The 15260-nt window shown below is 33.5% G+C and overlaps 1 protein-coding gene across 1 annotated transcript in view; it reads left to right on the top strand.

Moving 5' to 3' along the window:
• Positions 1-15260, top strand: part of GRIA4 (glutamate ionotropic receptor AMPA type subunit 4) — a 516704-nt gene that overhangs the window by 480452 nt on the left and 20992 nt on the right. The window lies entirely within an intron of this gene.

Here is a 15260-nt window from a genome sequence, read left to right as displayed (position 1 = left end):
AAGTAAATGGGATCCAAGAAAAACTGACCTGATTGTCTTCCAGAGTAAAAATGAAGGTCATAGACTAAAAAAAAGAATTATTTACTATGAAATGATATAGCAATGATAATATCATATAATGCAAAGAATCAGTTAATCTATTATTTAATTAATGTGCTTTTTAATTTGTTCACTTTTAAGACATAATGTTTAAATTTAGCTTAACATAGAGCTCTAAAAATTGCTGAGCAATGTATTTCTAAAGTGAAACAATAATAGTAGCAGTACAGCATTATAGCTTTCAAACCACTTCCACATATATATATTTTTTACTTGCTCCTTTTAACCCTTTTATGATGTCATTTTGTTACAGAGGAAGACATTATAAATTAGAGACGTTACGTGACTTGCCCACAGTCTCACACAGCTGAGATTGGAACGGAGATCTTCTGACTCTCTCCAGTGCTCTTATAGGAAAAGAACAAAAAAAGAAAAAAAACTTATTAATATAAATATAGTTTACTTTGAAAACTTACTGAACAGGTTCTATGATTATTCCATGCTGCAGTTTCAGCAACACTGATAATTTCAAGGCATATTGCAAATAGCCATATAAGAGCTCAAGAAACTATAAAGTCTAATTAATACTAAAAACTAAATAAACTCTTGATAAGTTAAGGAAATTACACAGAGGTAGATTTTGGGTCAACACAAAGAAAGATTTTACAACAATTAAAACTGGTCCAAAAAATGGGGGGAAATTGGCTATGATTCTCGACATCAGAGTTGTTCAAACAGAAATAGAAGGGATTCTCACATCTCTTAGAGAGTACTGTGACAGTGACATCAAAATTCCCTTCTCACTTTGAGAGTCTGAGATTCTGAGTCATGCCCTGAACTGTCTTTAGCAAAACAACCAAAGAATTCTCTTATACCTCTTTGAAGTTGTGGACACCTAATAACACTGGGGGAAAATTCATCCCCAGAACATCAATAGAAACTCATCAGGTTTTGGAATTAAGTAAGTCACTAATTAAGTAAATAGCTGCTTTTATCATAGTCTGTCTACATTGTGAAATGGAAAAGTATTTAAGGAAAGAACTTCTCTGAGAGAACCACAGAGCTAGAGATAGACACAATTCTTTTATATTTATATATAGAGAGATTTAAAATTATATACTGACATCAAATTTTTGGCAACGTACAAATCTGACAAAATTCTTTGGATTATATTAAAGTGGGAATAAAACAGCTAAGGTGATACACATACATGTAGAAGGACTTACTTTGTTTTTTTAAGAATAAAACATATATATCCATATCTAGATATGATAAAAATTGATCTATGAAATGTGGTATCCCGTGGTGGTTCAATATGTAATACTTGAGAGGGTTGATTTTTAAGAGCACCATAATAGCTCCAACAACTTTAGTACTACTTAATTTCTTTTTTATTTTTCCCTTCATTATAAATAGCAATCAGTTTATGCCCTGAAGCATGAAGACTGTATAGCCACTGTAATTGCAACCAAGCCTGGCAGTGTACCTACAGTTGTTCTTATTCATAGATTCTCAGATCATTTCAGAATATAAAGATAATTCCATCAAAAACTCTATCAGATAAGTGGGTTCCATGGATGAAGTAGGTGTTTCATAAAATATAATTTACTCTTTTTTTCTATTTATAGCACAGCTTTATGATTTTTGAATATATCTGTTTCAGAAAAAAAGGAAAGTCTCTATTTCTGTATATATTCTTTAGAATTTATAGAGTATAGTGGATAAAGGCTGGTTTGTCAAAATAGCCATTCTTAGAATATTCATTAAATATATGAAGTTAAAGTTTCCAAGGAAGAACATGAGAAAAAACATGTATATTTGTAGTTGGAGGAGTTTTATTGTGCCATATTTATATCATGTAACATTAAAGTGATTAAAGTTCATAGGATGAATCCAACATTAAATAAATGGTAACAGTAATAGATGTATAATATAGAATCTGCCATACAGTGTTTTTTCCCTGCACATTTTCATAATAGCCATTTGAGTAATGACTACAGCATCCTTCATTTTGACGTCTCTGGGATATACTGTGACAACCTGACGTTCCAAAAGTACATCCATTTTCTCACTTGATGTCATTTTACTTGATAAAGAATTTTAATAAGTTACCCAAAGTTAAATAACAATAGCACATGATCTTGTATGGGTTCAGGCTCATTCTTGGTCTCCACTTTCCTCCATGTCTCACAGAATTCAATCAATTGTCTGGTATTTGATTTTTTTTTTTTTTTATGGGAGCTGGTCACTATCTCTGAAATTACGCCAAGGGGTATATAGGAATTGATGCTAAGGTCAGTTAATTAGACATTGGTCTCTAAAGAGATAAAGTCATTCAAGTAAGAAAAGACCATATCATGTATAACAAACTTACTTTGCTGTACTGCAGAAACTAACACAACATTGTAAATCAACTATATTCCATATCAGAGACCATATAAATAAAAAGGAAATAAAATTTAATAACTACTGTACTACATACCAAGCACATGTATATGAATATATTTTCCGCCACAACCCCTTGACATTGGTTCTACTATCTTCATGTGGACAGATGATGTTGCTGAAATTCAAGTCAAAGAGCTGAGAAATGACAGAACTGGAATAGGAGCCCATTATTATATAATTCCAAAATCCATGCTTGTTTCACTATGCCGCCTTGTTTCTCTCCAAAGACACTGAGAGTACTAGTTAGAGACACATTGAGAAAAAAAAAAAAAAAAAATCCCCTCTTTATCTAACCTATGATTCCCTGTTTTGAAAAAACTAAAGCACATAGTTTCTGATCATATCCATGTCTCAGACTTTTTCCAAATGTTTCCATCTAATGAGCTATTAGGGTTTTTTTTCACTTTCACAATAATTCTTGTTCATACTAGATTTAGTACTGCTTCAAACATGGTGTTGCTTGTAGCACTATCATTTTACCCTCAAAAGACATGAAGAACATCAGGGAAATGCATTGAAACATCACAGCATGCCTCTCTCTACTTGGGGAACTTTAGGTACTCCCCATGGTACACCCTTCATGATTCACTCCAGCTGATGAAAATTACCCAATCAATGCCCTTCCATAAATTACTCTGCTCTAAGTCAGTCTTCAGCTTATTGAAGCTCTAATAAAATAGACTGACTAAAGAGCAGACAGTTTTGTCTCCCTTACACAGCTAATGTTCATTCCCCTTTGGCTTAATCTTTAAATGTATTTTAAGTTCAATTCAATGAATGCCCCAGTATATCAGATAGTTGGTAGTGTCTTGTGAGACCTGAGGAAGGGATCAACCAGAACTGAACTTGACTTTAATACAAGACCATGTTCTATTATTGTTTAACTTTGGGTATTTCTCCCCTAGGAGGAGGACAGAGGAGAACTAACCAGCTCCAGGACCAAGGTAAGAGGGGAGTTTTCTTTCAAAAGAATGGGTTCCATTTATTTGAAGGAAACCCCTCCCCCACCTATTTTTAATCCCTTTTTCTTTATACATTTATATTTTTTAACCCAACAGGATTAGGAAAGCAGCTTGCCACCTATGCATAATAGTTATTTGAATATCCACTTACAAATGAAATAGGAAAAAAATAAAAACCTTCACACAAGTCTTATCAGTTATATGTAAAGGTTTTCCATCATCATTAAATATCAGTGCCAGTTTTCCATTAAGGATTAGATTTTTACATAGGCCTTAGGAAATTGTCATCAGTTGTTAATTTCACTACATGTAAAATATGGATAGTAACTGACAATCAAACCATAATGGATAATGAGGTTACAAAAATATTAAAAGTAAAATCCAAAGTGTTTCTATAGAAAATATATCATTAAGAAAAAATTTTATTAAAATAAGCAGCTGATATAATTTAAATGATACATAATTTGAAATATGGTCAGTTAGACTTTTGGTGTGAAGTAGTATAGGATTAATGAAATTTTTAAGATACCCTATGAAAACTGTGGTTAGAAAAATAAGATGAAAGGGAGGTAATATTGTCTTGAGCAGTACTTCTCCATGCTTATAGAAGCACTTCCCAGGCCTTTTACATTTTCTTTAATGGTTTCCAGTGTTACCTCTCACGTTTTACGTTGTTGTCAATGAACATCATCAGTATTCCCTGCCTTTGGTACTCTATTTCAAATTGGTCCTTCCATAGGGGAGAAATCCAAAGTGGAAACAAGTGAGAGAATTTACAAAGCATCCAGAATTTGAGATATTTGAAGAAATCATATGGATTATGGAGGGATCAGCTTCCAGATTCTATCCAGCAATAGCTTTTTGTTATTGTTGTTCTCCAAGGAGGCTACATCTTAATGTGACTCAAACGGATTTTAGGAAAGCTTTAGGATCATGTAACTGAGACAGTTGGGGATCAAGAAGAAGGAAATTTTAGGAAGGAGAAGAAATGTGCCAAAAGAATGAGAATTCAGGCAATGAGTTGTCAGTAAATAATCATCATCTTACAGAAACACAGTTTTTGCTTTGTTACAAATGTGTTTAGAATCTTGGCGTTATCTTAAAATTGGATTGTTGGGGTTTTAAATGAAAGAAATTCATTTCAGCAGGATATATTTTTGTTAGAGATTGCTATCTTCTGAGTAAGAGCCATAGTAGTCATGTGATTAGGAACATACATGAGAGCACACATACGAACTAGAAATTTGATTTTAATGCCAACGTATACTATTTATGTAGATAATGATATTGCAATGGTCACCAAATCCAGAAACCTAATAGAAACTAACTTCGAGTTTCTCAATGACTGACTCCTTTAGTGAAAGGTATAGGCTATATTGGAGGCACATTATTCATTCCTAAGCAAAGAAAAAAAAAGTCATAATATTTTTAGTGGGCTATTTATATGTTAAAATTGGACACCCACACAGATATTAGTTATGTCAGGCAGATCTGTTGTGTACTTTGAATTCTTATGAAATATATCATGGTAATCTAATTCCAAGAAAGAATTGTTTGGTGGTTCTGCAGTGACTTCAAGTTCTTTTGGATAACCTGAAATTGAGATAAAACATCATTTTTTCTTGTTTAGTCGCTCAGTAAAGTGAAAAGTATTGATCTCATATTAACTGCATTCCATTTATTAAATATATTAAAAATAATTAATGAAAGTGCCCAAACTGGTAGTTTAAAAAGTATCCAACCTGATGAGGAGCTAATAGCTAAAAGACTGTGTGATATGTTCTAGTATTAACCCCAATAGGAACAACTGTAGGCGAGACTTAATAATTTAAACTTTTTGTCGTTTCTTCCTATTTAAATTTTAATAAAAATAAATGAGAGAATATGTTTCTGTTTGAAATATGATTATGAGCCCTGTTGCTGTCAAAGATAAGAGCTTTATGTTTCACTTAGAATGGCATAAACTTAAAATATTTATAGACAAATATTTAGAATTCTTAGTCTTCAGCTATTGTCAGAGAATAACAGAAAAGTCACATGCTCTCCTAGTTTGTATGGCAAGTTCAGATAGCTTCCTTTCAAGATCCCATTAGCTTATAATCTCTATTTCTCTAAGACCTATTTTTATCAATCAATTTCCTTTTTCTGTTTGTGCCATTCTCCCACCTAACCAAAATCCAACCCAAAAGTTAAGGTAGATGAAACAATATCAATTAAAAGACATTTTAAGTTATGTATTTTGAGTTATATTTAAAGACTATTCTATTACTAATGAACCTGCAACCTTAAATGAAAGAGAAAAATTAAAACTTTAATATTTTCTCTCAAGAACTTGATAGGAAATTTAAAGTATTTGTATATAAAGGTTAAGTAGATGTATTTAGTGAATTAAATACATTATTTATATATACAATAAAATAAATCTTAAGTTAAAACAAATACAGTTGACATTTAAAATCTGTTTATGATAAATGAAATTTTTAATTTCTAAAATGTGCTGAATTATATTGTTCTAAGCAGTAAAAAAATTTCTAAAGGTAGTATGTTTTATTTGCTACACTAAAATAGATTAAAACTGATCTATAAAATTGCCAGTATCTGTGATTTTTGTCTTTGGGTTTAGTTGGAAGTATCAGATTTCCCTTGATATTCACAAACAAACTTGTATATGATTTTATCTTTTAGTATTCTTTGGCTACACAAACTGAGCTGGTGATCTCTTTAACTATCTATAATATGGAATACCTTCTTAGATTATTTTGTTTATACAATGGACAAAACTGCTTGCCATTATTCATTAAGACGGCTAGTGTCAGTAATTTTTTATGTCCTCCTTGCCAATATTTAAAAGACAGTTTTGAAGCCTTTTGCTTTATTTTGTTTTATTTTATTTTTTTGTGTGTTTTAAAACACTCTTCATACCAGGTCTTCCCAAAATTCATTAGGTTCCATGGTTGATTCTCTTTTGTTGTCTAACACACTATACTCTCATTTTAGTAGGTTGCTTGAAAAGTAGCACCTTAAGTTAACTCACTGAGATATCAATTCTGCATTTAGTTATTGAATGCCTACTATATTTCTTGCCCTGCATTAGGACTGAGAATGGTATAAAGTACCATAAGACACAGCTGCTGTCCTCCAAGAAGGAGAAAAAATGGTACAGCTAACATTGTAAAGGAATGTATGACTCAGAGCAAATGTGAGTGCTCCTGAAAATAAATAGATAATTTAAAGAAGCAAGAGATAATTAGAATCTAGAATATTTGGGAAAGACCTGATAAAATAGGTTCGGATGTAATAGTTGATAAATATTAATTGAATGAATAAGTCAATGAGTGATTACTGGAAAATGATAAGAATTTAGAAAAGCTAAGAGAAAAAAAAAAAGAAATTCCTGGTAAACTTTCTATCGTGAGACTGGAATTGATTCTGCATAAAACATATTTGGGACTATAAGGAAACAAGACTGGCTGGAGGCAGAGAAGTTCTGTTTGGGAAACTAGGGGTGTTAAGAGGCTGGGCTACTGTGTTAGACAGACCCAGGTTTTATTTCCATCTTTGCCATTTACTAGCCATGTGGATTCAATGAGGATTCAGTGAGAATACAGAGAACTTGACACAGAGTCTAGCTCAACAAAATATAATGAAATTATATTTTAAAGATATATGTAAACTGAATTGTTGGGAAGCCTTGAATACCAGAAAAACTAGAATAGAATAGTATCTTGGAGGCAATCGGGAATCACTGAAGGTTTTTGACAAAGCACTACAAACAAGCAGAGAAACAAGGTTATTCTGACTCTGAGGATCTGAGAATGGATCGAGAGTCAGTGGATCTTGTCTCAGGTGATAAAGACTTTGATAAGGCGATGCCAGTGTAATAGAAATGAAAATACAAATTTAAGAGACACTTTTCAGAAAAACAGTTCTTAATGGATAATTGGCTATAGGAAAGGAGGGGAAATGAGAATTCAAAGATGAGATTGAGTTTCTGTGACCTTCTAATTCACTATACTGAAGCTTTATTATGATACTGTTCTTGGAGATCCAAGATTAGGTATCCTAAACGATTATCACTTAAATCATTAAGAACCTTGTATGTATCAAAATAAACCTATCTTATTTTAACCATGAGAGAAAATAAATGTTACCATCTAATGAAATCAAGTCATCATTTAGGCTTTTAGTACTGTTTTTTAAAGGAAGTCATCTACTATACTTCCTTCTTGGATATTTGGGAAGGATCAATTCAGTTGACAAGATCACTTACCTTTGAAGATTTATCTCAGCTCAAGGAGTATTTAGCCAGAGAGAACAGGAGGTACCACCTTCCTAGTGCAGGGAATATGAGTCAAAGCTTAATCAAGGGGTAACCCCTACCAACCCTGAAAAACTTTTCAGGAAAAAGAAAAGTTTCCTTAGATAGCCATAGGAGGAATGAGCAAATAGTTTAACTACACAAGAAAGGAAGACAGGAACAAAGATATCATAGTACTGTAGAAAAGAGCACTGGACTAGAAGGCAGAAGACCTGTGTCCCAGCTGGGCTTTGTTGAGCAAGTCACCTAACTTTCATTAGACCTCAGTGACCACATCTGTAAAATGAGAACGTTGGAGACAACCTCTAAACCACATTTTGACTCAAATATTGTAGGATTCTAGTTCTTTAAAGCAATCGATGGACATTTTTAAGACTCAGCAAAGGATGGAAAAAGGAAACATGGTCATGGTTCATGGAATGGTTTAGAATTCTGGAAATTGTATAAAAAGAATAAGGAGAATGGTCTAGGAGATGAAAGAATCTAAAGTCAGGGATGGGGCAGAGTGCACACAGCAAATGACAGTCCAGACAAAGCATCTTTGTGAAAGGCCTAGTATTTTTTAAATTTTATTTTAGAATGATGATAATCACAACTTAAATAGTGAATGATATCTAGAGATAACTTGAAGCACTTCACAATCTTGGTAGTTGTGACTTCACCTTGAAATAAAGCCCTTTTGTACAATTTGATAACAGATAATGATAATGGGGTGGCTTAGGGCAGGGACTTTATCCCATATAATCTCAAATAGCACACTCAAAGGCCACCACAAATAAAATAAAATTTAAATTATTTAATATGATTAATTTATATTTTCTAAATACTATGTAAGGGTAAATAATATCTTTTGACAGTTTTTTTTTTAATTTTTATTGATTTAACAGACAGTCCTTTAAAAAAACCCATATATGATGTGCTTGCAGAATGATCACAAATTGAGTTAATACCTTGGAAATTCTTTCTTGCCAAATCACAGTCTTAAAACCTCTCCTCTTGGGTTTCCCTGGTGATGCAGTGGTTGAGAGTCCGCCTGCTGATGCAGGGGACGCGGGTTCGTGCCCCAGTCCAGGCAGATCCCACATGCCACGGAGTGGCTGGGCCCACGAGCCATGGCTGCTGAGCCTGTGCATCCAGAGCCTGTGCTCCGCAACGGGAGAGGCCACAGCAGTGAGAGGCCCACGTACCGCAAAAAAAAACAAAACTAAAAACCTCTTCTCTATTAAAATTCTGGAGCCACCATGGGTCATAGAAATATTTTTACTTCTCTTACCTTTAATAGGCATACATGAAAATCGTCATTAATTAATTTAAAAATAGATTTATTAGAATTGTCAGAGAGGGTTAGATACCCTTCCTCTACCCTGGCTGGTCTAAGAATTAAATTGATATGAGACAAATTAACAGGAGAAAAATCAAACAAAAGATTAATAACATGTATACATGGGAGAGACCCAGGAAAACTGACTAACTTGCCAAAATGGCCCAAGCCCTCACCTTAAAAACAATCTTCAGCTAAAGACAAAAGAGGATGTTGGAGGTAGTCGTTTGGGACCTCAAAGGGGGAGGAAGACAATTCACATAGAGATGGAAAAGCAAATATTTAGCAAACAAATGCTTGGGTCATGTGGAGACAGTGGTACACTGAGTGGCCTCTGATCTCTAAGGATACCCCCACCACACCTGGTCCATATTCTTTGCAGATTTCTCTGGTGATAGCTCTATTCCTATAACAGGCCCTCTATCTAAATTCTTAAGGCAGTTAGCAAGAAGGTCAAAGTTTCTTCCTGAGTCTTTTGGGCCTTGATTGTTTTCATCTTGAAATAATTCACATGTCAGATATATTTTGGGGTGGCAGATTTTGTTCCCCTACAGTCTCACCTTTGAAACTTCGAGAAGTTTCACAGTCCAGAAGTTGAATAGATATATTGCTTTATATCTTATCCAATCAGCCTCATAGTCCTGACGATAAGTCAGTTCATTTCAGGAGGCTGTGATGCAGGTAGGCTCTCAAAGTTAGGCCTATAGGGTGCAAGCAATCAGATATTTAATAAGAGGTATTTGTGGGGAGACAAAAGAAAAACAAAGGTTAATTATTGGAGCAAATTCTAAACCCAGTGTCTGAGTCCTGAGAGCTACCAATCAAGATTTCTAGATATCAGGGTCAAAGCATCTTTTACAGTTTGAAATGTCTTCAGTGATGTCATTGGGTGTTCAGGCAAACTTTCCAAGAAGCTTACACAGCAACAGTCAAGAGGTTTTTCTAAATATAGGCAATTATGGTGATCTCTCTAAAGTTTATAACAAGTTGTTCAGCTTCAGTGTGCAGGGCTTCAGGAAAAGGGCAGCTTTAGTTCTCAATGATTCCAAATGAAAAGGAGCAGCAGGAGAAAAATCGGAAACATTAGTTTGAAGAGCTGTAGCCAAATATTTGAGGAAACTATACGAATTCAGGATCAAGTCCAGTTTGCAGGACTGGATCTATATATATAGATTATAGTTTCTGCTGAAACACACATTTTTTTCTCTAAAAATTACCCTCACTTCTATCAAAGAAAACCAAATTAAGACTAATTTGTTTGCAAAATAAGTTTAGTGTCATTAAACTTGGCCTGATTATTTACCTAAGTCCAGCAAAAATAGTAATTGACCATATAATCTCTTTTAAATCTGCTTTGCTGGAATTATTCAAAGGAATCTCCAGATTGAACTTTTAAATGCCTCTTATACCATGAAGCCATGCCAAGGACTTGACATCAAATTTACCTGTAATATATATAGATTTGGTTGAATTCTTCTCTTCTTGATGTCCCGAAAATATCCTGAGGTTCTTGTGCCTTCCAGGCAATGACCTTCCTTACTCACCTGGTAAGGCTGCTGGGAACCCTGTAAGAAAGGTACCAGGCTGTTTTTCCAAAGGGCTTTATGGCTCCATAAAGTCAATCTTAGTTCCTTAAAGCTGTCTGGTCATATCTGATTCTATGCATATTCTCAAAGATGACATTCCAGTCAAAGCTTTGGTAATATAACCAATGTTTCCAATTGTGTTCTAATACAAGGAGAATAGATTCTTAGTGAATATGTGTAAATAAATATATTGTCATGAAAATAAGAATACTCACTAAGAGTTTCCAAATTCTGGAGGGATAAGGTAGGAAGAAAAAGTTATTTCAATTCTATTTACAAAGGTATAATTTACCGAATTGCTATAAGCTATAGTTAATATAAGAGGAAATATTTCTTTTTATCTGGAAAGCAAAGATTAAAAAGCCAGTATAATTTCAGACAAAAAGTCATAAAAATTATAACTCACATTCATCAGTTCATTCAGTCCCATATAATTATTCTTATTGACCTTGATCTTTTATTAGCAGTTTTATGAAGCCATTAGGTTTTTCATTAGAATTCTATAATTTCTTACTAGTTTAGTGGTATGATCTACAAGTTATCAGAAACTTATATTTGTCCAAAAATCCTTTCTATGAATCATCTTGAAGATCTTCATTTTGTAAAAGCATTTTAGTAAGACAATAACTGTCTATAAATGACAAAAGACAAATTAAAAATCTGATTGCAATGCGATTGACAAGGAAATTTGGCTATTTCTGTGACATACAACATTTTAAGATAATAACTAGAAAAATGGTAACATACCAGGACATATCTGAATTTTAGGAATTTCATATAACTTCTAGAACATTTATATTAATAAAATTTACCCATACAATATAACCTAAGAAGGTTTATCATTTCTCATTTGACAATGCTTCCCATGTAATTTGACATACCATGTTTGTTAGTTTAATATCTCTCTTCGAGCTTTTTCAGGGGCCCTCTGAAACATCCCAAAGTTAGCTAGAGGTCAAAAGGACTTTATTTAGAATTTTGATTTAGGAAAGTTTGTCAAAGATATCAAAAGGTTTTAAAACACTTGGTCAAATAGGATTATAGGTCACTGTGAAACAATACTTATTCACTTAATCAAAGTGACAATAAAAGATTTCAAAAGTAAATACAGAAAGTTACAACAGGTTACTTGAAAGGTAAGAAATTTTACAATCTGCTATCAAAGTAGATGAATATTCCAAGAAAACTTTGTCTTCCTAACAAGAGAGAAAACCAAATTCTAATTTTGCACCAGCTTACTTTTAACATTAAAATTAATTCACTCAATTAAATTTATTTTAATCTTAACCAGTCCTGACCAAGCACAAAACTCTTCGCAGGGCTCCTTTTCCACAAATCTTCTATAACTTCCTTTTTCACCTTCAGATTTCGTCCTGTGATTTCTCTTTTACTCTTTCCCTCTTTTTTTAACCCCTCTTTAGGACAAAATTACTTTTTTTCCTTAACAAAATGCATTTCCACTCATACCTTTTTCTCCTTACATATGAAGATGTTTTCCTTATTAGTTTTAGTAGTTTTACTTATATAGATTAATTAGAATTTGTAACCCTTAGAAACCTTAATTTCTACTGAAAACTAAGCAACTGTAAACTGTTATACCAGTATTTTTTTTTATTGGAAAACTTATAAATACATTTTATAATATCCAAAAACATACATTTCCTTATGGCATAATTTTTTTTCAATGTGATGCATGACATGTTTCTAATAAACCCAACATCTTTAGTTTTTCTGTAATAAGAAGACAAAAGTAGACTTAGAGTTGTTTAACAATTAATATTTCAGTATTTTATCTTCTCTAGAAATGATCTAGACAGTCAATGAATTCCCATCATTTAACTTAGCAAAACTCTAAAGCTTCAAGTTACCAATAAAATTTAAGGAAATTACTTTTAAGTAGATATGCCATAAAACATAATTATTCTTAAAGAGTTCATCTAAAAACTCTTGTTTTATTTAAATTTATTTAATTACTTATGAAAATTTTATCATACAAAATTTATCCTTTTTGGTGACAAATTTTGTAACAGAGATAACTGAATATATTTAACTTGTGGTAAACCTGGTAGAATGTGTTTAATTTACATTTAATGCTGATAACTCTCAAGATAAGCCTGTTTAATTAAACCAACAAACTTAAACTTGCTTTTATTTATTAAAGATTAATCCTAGATCAGGTACACTTGAAAACTATTTGGATTCATTTCTGCTACATTTAGAAATGTTTAATTTGTAAGTGCTTACTTTTAAGTCAATTAAAAAGAGTTCTTTACAAATTAATTTTGGTTAATACCATTCAGAGATACAAAAATACCATATCTATAATGTACACACATAGACATAGACACAACCACAGATGTCATAGCTTTCATTGTAAAAGTTTAGTCATGAATTAGGTACAACACAAAACTCACTGGTTTATAAACAACAATTGGAATAAGTTTGTATCTGCTCAGATTGCTAAGGCTTTTTACTATGTGGAAAAGACTTTTAAGACTTGTATTTGTCCTTGATAAATCTTTAAGGAGGCTGTGGATTAGATTTTGTGTGAGGGAGCATTTCCAGCAGATTGTACTTTTTAAAAGATCTCTTTTTTTTCTTTGGTGTTTCAGGTTCTATCTGATTGAGTCAGCCAGACTCAGTCTCAGACCATTGTGAGCTGTATTTACATTTCTGATTTTGTAGAGATTTGCAAGACAAAGATGGTTGCTTTCCATTTCCCCTAAGAACTGGGCTGCTGCCGAAATAATATCAAAAGGCTGATCTGTTCATCCAACTACATTTTCTTTAATTTGCTTCTTTATATCACAGAGAAGATTTCCAACTAAAATGGAAACCAAAAGATTTCTATGTTCTAGAACTTTAGGATTCAAGGCATCGTGCCTTCAAAAAGTCTGCACAAAGCATTCAATAAATTCCCTCTTTCTGAGTGCACAAGGCCACCCCATACCAATTCACTCTAGGGGCAAAATCTTCCACTAGTGGTTCTTTTATCCCCTAAATATCAACCCCCAATTTCCTTCTCATATTATGCGGGCTCAGGCAACCCTATTGGCTTCCTTTAGCATATTCAATTAACACTGCCTAAAGGGTGGATTTACCTGCCCTGTCTTACAATACCAGGCAAGGGAAGACAAAATGTCCATCCCCACAATGCAATCAGGCAAAAGAGATGCAACCATCTTACATAAAGCCCATTCAAATACACCAATTTCCTTATAAACTTTCATCTTAGTTCTATCAGTTTTTATACTTTTAACCTTAGTTTCCATTAGGACCAACAAGTCTGTCTTACAAGGAGTCCCAGAAACTTTTCCTTTTTTTCCCCCAGCCATTTTATTCATTCCTGTATAAAAGGCTTTGAGGACCCCAGTAAGGGGTTGAGCCAAGGGACCCAAGCCTTTTTGTCAATCTTTGATTTGATTAATTGGCCTAAATCTTGCCCCAAGCAATTGCTGGTCAGGTTTCTCAGTGTAATTTTTTCCTACCAGCTTTTAAAATTTATCCAAACTGGGGTAATTAGAGCAGATTTGTTTGGTGGCCTTGTCGGGGAGCACCAATGGGGGGTCCCTTTGGCTCACACAGTCCTAGGTAGTGCTGTATTAAAAACCTTTGTTTTGATCCCATCAATGTTCATTTTATTTATCCCAACTCTTAATAACCATCTAAAGATTTCCATCTTGCTGTGGTGAGTTCCATGACTCTTCCCTTTCTGATTCCTCTTTATTCTACCACTTTCAATATTTGCTTTATTTATTTTATTTTTTAACAACCCTTTAAAAATTTCCATCTTGTTGGGAAGAGCCTCTTTCTCCTCAATTCTCTTATTAATTAATCTAATGTTTTTATTAGCATCTGTAAGACCCATTGAGGGGAAGCGGAGACCACAAATTTAATAAGGCTTCCTGAACAGGTTTTTTGTTTTTATTTTTAAAACTAAGAGAGTTCTTAAGGTTAGCTATTATATGTCATTATATCCACCTTTTAATTTGGTCTTTCCATAGGTACCAGTAAAATAGCTGTTTATGATGAGAGTTTTCTAAAAATTGACCAATTTATAAGTTTTTCCAATTCAAAGGATCCATCATCTGGCCATTGATGAGTAGGATCTTAATAGTGATTCAAACCAATAAGCCAATTTACGGAAAGACCCTGAGGTAACTTTCCAGACCATGGTACCACGGACACAAGAGGCGTCCCGAAGTGAGGGCATGGATGATGTAGTTCCCATCTTCCAAAGGCTCACTCCTAAAAATATTCTAAGAAAGTTTGAGAAGATAAAGGCCCCTTATGGACTGGACCCCTAATGACAAAACTCCTCTGAAAGCTGGCACAGCTGGACAAAGAGACTGCTCAGAATCCCAGTCTATTTAACTGGCTGCCAAATGCACACTGGTATGTGGACCTTTTGGATGGCAGAAACCAGAGAGATTTTTCTCATTAGTATATAAACTAAACTCTCAAGGCATAGAAGACAAAAAGAAAACTTGATCAGACCAATGGTTTTCTCCTTATAACAAATGACACAAAAGACAGAGACAAAGAAAAACAGTGACCATCCTTGGGAGAAAAAAGATCAACAAACC

The sequence above is a fragment of the Tursiops truncatus genome, chromosome 8, assembly GCF_011762595.2.
Source record: "Tursiops truncatus isolate mTurTru1 chromosome 8, mTurTru1.mat.Y, whole genome shotgun sequence".
NCBI lineage: Eukaryota > Metazoa > Chordata > Mammalia > Artiodactyla > Delphinidae > Tursiops > Tursiops truncatus.
Note: the sequence above shows the minus strand (reverse complement) of the source record. Positions and strands in the feature narration are given on the sequence as shown.